Source organism: Mobula birostris, chromosome 4 (assembly GCF_030028105.1).
Source record: "Mobula birostris isolate sMobBir1 chromosome 4, sMobBir1.hap1, whole genome shotgun sequence".
Lineage (NCBI taxonomy): Eukaryota > Metazoa > Chordata > Chondrichthyes > Myliobatiformes > Myliobatidae > Mobula > Mobula birostris.
In genome coordinates, this window is record NC_092373.1 from 75,246,175 (window position 1) to 75,253,697 (window position 7,523).

The window sequence follows — 7,523 nt, forward strand, 5'->3', positions numbered from 1 at the left end:
AACGTAGGCAACGGTTCAGATTCAGATGGAGGATCATGGCTGGCTCAGAGCTGTGGGACTGAACACCCTAACAGCACTGTAGTGGTGGTATCATTGTGTTAAATTTTAAGAGCAATTTAATCTCTGGCCAGCCACAACAGATCCTAGAGAAGTCAAAGGAAAACCTGCATTATGTCCAGAAACACAAAAGGATTATTAAAGTTCGTTCGGGCACACCCATGACCTCACTGTGACCATACATTGTGTCTTTTAGGGTATATATTTCTTACGTCACTATATCAGGTTCTGTCCTCCTCTGCTATATTTAATCAAGATCATTTTTGAATGGAAAAATAAACTCTGAATTTACTTCTTCGCCAAAGCTGCATATATTAGTCCCTCCAGCCTCTACTTCTACCTCCAATATATATAAAGAATTCAAGAAAGTTGGCATTTGGATTGAACCGATCTGTTCATTTATATCTGCTGGTTTCTTTTCTTTATATATACCACTAAGACATTTTTTAAGGATATTCTATGCCCTAGCATTTAATTTATGACTGAAACTGGTTTCTCCCCACCTCCACTCTTGTTCTCTCCAAATTCATTCTATCCAGGAAACCCATCTCCCGCTTCCCCAATATTAGTTCCAACTGATTGTCTATAAACCAGCCTATCTCTCCCAGACTTGCCAGTTAGCTCATGTTGCTATTGGTCTCTTCAGTTAGTACCCCCACACTCCCTTTCAAAGCTGTTATCATCAGCCTCCTCCTCCTCCTGGAGAAATAAAAAGCAACTTGCTTCCACATGACTATAACTGCACAATTTCTTTCCTGTCCAAAATCCCCGAAGGATTTTCATCTTCCAAATTCATGTCAGTCTTTCCCACCCATTAATGTTGGGAAAACTCAGATTACATTTTTTCTGTTCTAAAATTCTCAAATAATCCACTTTAAATTTACAAAGGACATGCTTCATGAATGTATAGTTGATCTTTTTGATCTTGCTCTTGCTATCAACAGTTAACCACACAATCCCCTTCCAATGTTTTCATACAAAACATAATTAAGCTGTACCTTATTTTGTTCCTGTCAAATCATTTAATTGCTCTCAACATTACTCATTCATGTGATCTTTGTCAAAACATTGACACCTTTATCTACTTGCTCTTCAACTTCTCTCCAACCATTTCACCATATGATACTTTCCTAATGTTCACAATTGAATTTTTAAAATTTAAGTATTAGGAAGAACAAAGTCTTTGCCCTGATCTCTGTCACAAAGTCCATTCCACAGCCACAACCTACATCCTTTCTCTGGTTACATTCCAAGACTGAATTAGATTACTAAAAACCTTAGCGCCCTGTATGAATGTGAATTAAGCCTTGACCATATATTCTGTCCAAATCTAAAGTTGCCCTCTTCTATCTTAATGGTATTGTCCCTTTCTGCTCTTGCAATTGCAACAAATAATCTGTTGATGAAACTTTCATACATGTATTTATTGTCCTTGTCATCTTACCCACCAAGATTCTGCTACAGTTGCACCAATTTTTGTTCACTGACTCCTAATTAGGCAATACATCCATTTTAAAATTTCTCTATAGCTCTATACACTTCAGCTCTGTGGCTTTCTGATGTGGCAGTGCTCCTCCAATTCTGACTTCCCAAGGTCTCAGTTCTGAAGTTGCTTCCAAACTTTTTTGCTTTGTTCTTCCAATGCTTTCTACAACTTAAAAGAGCAAATGCTTCTTGAAATTTAGGTATTTGAACAAGCTGTTAGCCATAATTTCTAATATTCTCTCAAACGTCATAGTGCAATGAAAAAGGACTTACGGCATTGCAACAACAACCTTGCACTCAATGTCAGTAAGACCAAGGGACTGATGGTGGACTTCAGGAAGGAGAAGTTGAGGGAAGACATACCAGTCCTCATCAAAGGATTAGCAGTGTAAAGGGTGACACCACGTTTGTGAGTGTCAACATCTCTGAAGCTCTATCCTGCAGTGAGAATAGCTCATGACATTCCTATCAGACCTCCTAGATTCTCCAACTCACCTACAGTGGGAGCAGTTTATTATTCCAGTTAACCCATCAAGCTGTTTGTCTTTGTGATGTGGGAGGAGCCGGTGTACCCAGAAGAAACCTACATGGTCACAGGCAGAATATAAAAATTCCACACAAACAGCACCAGAGTTCAGGATCAAATATGGCAATGGAGCTGTGAGATATCAGGTCTACTGGATGTGCCATTTGGTTTAAGAAAGGTAAACTTTGTTAAATTGCTGGTGTGACGTATCCTGAAAGTTGGTGCCTTGTTAAATATTCTAGTTTGCTTAAAGGACAAAAGATTTTAAGATTAAGAAGTTGTTGGTAGAATCGTTTTGCAGAAATGCACATTAGTACTGATGAAAAGTGTAGGGTTACATATTTGGTTCTTGTTCAATGAGCGAAAAAAAGACATGCTGGTTTCCACAAATAAAGTTACCATGCCACACCCATTTAAGTCCCTGAAATTTTGAAATGCTAATCTACAGGCCTCCATATGATTCAAGACATTTCATTGATGTTCCCTCCCATTTCCTTTGATCAGTTTCCTTCAAGTATTTACAGGTCATTGTTACGTAAATGATAAGTATTTCTTCTAATTCAAACTGAATATAGCTTTTGCCCATTTTTGGATATCAGCCTGTGACAAATCCTCCATTGGAAGACATTTTTAAAAGTAGTGCATTAAAAGACATAAGCAAGATTGTGTTGCTGTCTGGCAATGAATTCAATGATCCAAACATTTTACTGCATGCCAGCTGTTCCCCCAGACAACTACTGCCACCTTCAGCCAAAGTTGGTCTTCTAAGGGCAGGTCATTAGTTTTCAAGTACCCAAGTAAATTATTCCCATGTTATATGATATTTGTGCTGGAAATCATCCAATAGATATGCAGTAAGCTAACATGAGATTCTATTCAGTTCATCCTTATATGGAGAACCACACATTATTCCTCATACTTTGGCATAGGTTCAGCACGTTACCACATAATTTTTGAATCCCAAAGTTCTAAGATACTCTATAAACAACCATCTTATAATAGTCATCAGTATTTAGTTTATAGTGTAAGTAGGGTTTAAAGCAGCAGCTAAAATCTACTTTCATTTCTTTTGTTACATTCACTGCCAAAGAGCTTATTGCTGATTTGCTGTTGTATATTCAAATATAAATGTTTTTGAGTTTACAACTCCATTTTGTCTGCTTTTGAGTAGTTTGGATTTCAGGCACCTCTGAAAATTTGAGATGAGGAGAAAATAATACGTTCTTAATATTGCAAGTTATTACAATTGAGCAGTGGAAGAAGATGAAATATGAACTTTTAATAAAAATTCCAGATCAATTAGGAAAGTGGGCTATGGAGTTAACCTTGGACAAATGCAAAGTGTTGCATTTTGGAAGTTTAACCAAGGCAGGACTGCCAGAGCCCTGGAGAGAGTTAAACAACAGAGGGACCTAGGGTACATACGTAGTTCCCTGAAAGAAGCAACAAGATGGTGAAGAAAGCATGTGACATGCTTGCCTTCATTTATTAGGACACTGGGTGCAAAAGTTGGAATGCCATGTTACAACTGTACAAGATGTTGGTGAGATCACACTTGGATTATTGTTTGCTAAAGTCTTGCAAAATTGGACAGTTCAATAGGAATTCTTAACTCTCTGTAAAGTCGCGCGTCTTTTTGTAATACCACACAAATCCATGCGCAACAATAGCCAAATTCCAGGAAGGACATGATGCCTGAGCTACTACTGTAATCCTTGTGTCTATCTGAGTATCTAAAAGCCATTAAGAGTGTTAAAAATTCAAATAAATTGTAAAACCTGCCTTATTTTACTTAATTGGCAAACAAATTTCTTGAATATCTTACACTTCACTTAACTAACATACAAATCACTTACTTCTTTGAAGATTTCTCAAACAAATTACTTAAAAACCATACAAAAATATTGAATTTCAAAAAATGTCAATTGAATCAGATATTTTATTTTAGCTTTATTTTATGTTTTTTGCAGACCCAATTTAAATTGAAATGTCAAAGAAAAGGAAGTATGATGAAAACTATGTATTATGTGGTTTCACTTGCATTAATGGACATAAAATCTGCAGTGTTTATTGTGTGGAAAAATTCTTGCGAATGGAATTATGAAGCCAGCAATGCTGAAAGAGTACCTCATGTCTGTCTATCCTGAAAAATGCATCTAAAGATGCTGAGGGGTTTTTCGTGCAAAGAAAGTTCAATTCAAAAAAGTTGGGACACTTCCAAAACTTGGATTTGCCATTTCACAAAAACCTTTTCTTGGAGCATGCTATAAAGTTGCTTACTGAATTGCCAAACAAAAGAAGTGCCACACTATTGGACAGAATTTAGTAAAGCCATGCACACTAGAAATGGTCAAGCTGGTTTGTGCACTGGAACAGAAGGGGAAAAATGGAAGTAGTTCCCTTATCAAATAATGTGATATGCTCCAGGACAGTTGATTTTTTTTAACATTTTGAAGCAGGTTATTGAGGAATTGGCAGCTTCGCAATTGCCATTCAGTATACAGCTGGTTGAAACTACAGACACCTCTCAATGTAGGCAGCTCCTTGATTTTGTTTGTTATGAGCATGTTGACACTATCAAAGAAGAATTTTTAATTTATGAATCCCTTTTGTAAACTATAAAGGCCATCAACAATTTGGAAGTGGTAAAAAAAAATTTGCTTTACATAACTGACTGGATAAAAGTACTTCATACTATTTGCACAGATGAAGCTTCTGTGATGCTTGGTAATATACAGTGTCATGCAAAAGTTTGGGCACCCCTGGTCAAAATTTCTGTTACTGTGAATAGCTAAGCAAGTAAAAGATGAACTGATTTCCAAAAGGCATAAAGTTAAAGATGACACATTTCTTTAATATTTTAAGCAAGAAAACTTTTTTATTTCCATCTTTTACAGTTTCAAAATAACAAAAAAGGAAAAGGGCCCGAAGCAAAAGTTTGGGCACCCTGCATGGCAGTACTTAGTAACACCCCCTTTGGCAAGTATCACAGCTTGTAAACACTTTTTGTAGCCAGCTAAGAGTCTTTCATTTCTTATTTGGGGGATTTTTGCCCATTCTTCCTTGCAAAAGGCTTCTAGTTCTGTGAGATTCTTGGGCCGTCTTGCACGCACTGCTCTTTTGAGGTCTATCCACAGATTCTTGATGATGTTTAGGTCAGGGGACTGTGAGGGCCATGGCAAAATCTTCAGCTTGTGCCTTTTGAGTTAGTCCATTGTGGATTTTGAGGTGTGTTTAAGATCATTATCCTGCTGTAGAAGCCATTCTCTTTTTATCGTTGGCTTTTTTACAGACGGTGTGATGTTTACTTCCAGAATTTGCTGGTATTTAATTGAATTCGTTCTTCCCTCTACCAGTAAATGTTCCCCGTGCCCCTGGCTGCAACACAAGCCCAAAGCATGATCGATCCACCCCCGTGCTTAACAGTTGGAGAGGGGTTCCATTCAAAAGGTTCAAAGGTACATCTAAACAAACCTGATGCATTTTGGAAACAAGTCCTGTGGACTGATGAAGTTAAAATAGAACTTTTTGGCCACAATGAGCAAAGGTATGTTTGGAGAAGCACATGTATTACTATATCACAAATTTGATTTATTTTATATTTTGATATCTGCATTTCCATGTAATTGGTTTCTTTTGTAATCCTACGTATTTTATTGTATATACTTAAATACATTACTCTGAGAAGGCATCCATGGCATAAAAAAGATTAAGAATCCCTGTTCGAGAGGTATATAAAATCATGAGGGGCATAGATAATGTCAATGGACTCAGTCTTTTTCCCAAGGTAGGAGGGTCAAAAACTAGAGGACACAGATTTAAGGTGAGGGCTGAAAGGTGTAAAGAGGACCCAAGGAGCAACTTTTTCAGACAGTAGGTGGTGAGTATATGGAATGAGCTGCCAGAGGAAGTGGTAAAGGTGGGTAGAACTACAATATTCAAAGGCTATTTGGACAGGTACATAGATTGAAAAGATTTACAGTGATATGAGCCACATGCAAGCAAATTGTACGAGCTTGATAGGCAACTTGGTCCGCATGGATGAGTTGGGTCAAAGGGCCTGTTTCTGTGCTGTATAAAACTACGTCTCTAAACATCTAAAGAATTTAGATGTAGGTTGAGTATTCTTCTGTGCTGAAAGCATTGTAGAATAGCTTAGCCCAGAGATAATATTTAGCCCATTGACCACATTACAGTAGAATGCACTCTTTCTTTGTATCACTACAATGTAATTCCTCCATCTCTGCCGCATCTGCTCAGGATGAGGCTTTTCATTCCACGACGAAGGAGATGTCCTCCTTTTTTAAAGAAAGGGGCTTCCCTTCCTCCACCATCAACTCTGCTCTCAAATGCATCTCTCCCATTTCACGCACATCTACTCTCACCCCATCCTCCCGCCACCCCACTAGGAATAGGGTTCCCCTTGTCCTCACCTGCCACCCCACCAGCCTCCGGGTCCAACATATTATTCTCCATAACTTCCGCCACCTCCAACAGGATCCCACCACTAAGCACGTCTTTCCCTCCCCCCCCCCCCCGCTTTCTGCAGGGATCACACCCTACACGACTCCCTTGTCCATTTGTCCCCCGCACCCCTTCCCACCGATCTCCCTCCCGGTACTGATCCTTGTAAGTGGAACAAGTGCTACACATGCCCTTACACTTCCTCCCTCACCACCATTCAGGGCCCCAGACAGTCCTTCCAGGTGAGGCGGCACTCACCTGTGAGTCAGCTGGGGTGATATACTGCATCCGGTGCTCCCGATGCGGCCTTCTATATATTGGCAAGACCCGACGCAGGCTGGGAGACCGTTACGCTGAACACCTATGCTCTATCCGCCAGAGAAAGCAGGATCTCCCAGTGGCCACACATTTTAATTCCACGTCCTATTCCCATTCTGATATGTCTATCCACGGCCTCCTCTACTGTCAAGATGAAGCCATACTCAGGTTGGAGGAACAACACCTTGTATTCTGTCTGGGTAGCCCCCAACCTGATGGCATGAACATTGACCTCTCTAACTTCGGTTAATGCCCCACCTCCCTTTCGTGCCCCATCCGTTATTTATTTATCTTTTATTATTATTATATATTTCTCTCTCTCTCTCTCTCTCTCCTTTTTCTCCCTCTGTCCCTCTCACTACACTCCTTGCCCATCCTCTGGGTTCCCCCCCACCCTTTTCTTTCTCCCTAGGCCTCCTGTCCCATGATCCTCTCATACTTCTTTTGCCAATCACCTGTCCAGCTCTTGGCTCCATCCCTTCCCCCTCCTGTCTTCTCCAATCATTTTGGATCTCCCCCTCCACCTCCCACTTTCAAATCTCTTACTATCTCTTCTTTCAGTTAGTCCTGACGAAGGGTCTCGGCCTGAAACTTCAACTGTACCTCTTCCTACAGATGCTGCCTGGCCTGCTGCGTTCACCAGCAATTTTTATGTGTGTTACAATGTATTTTA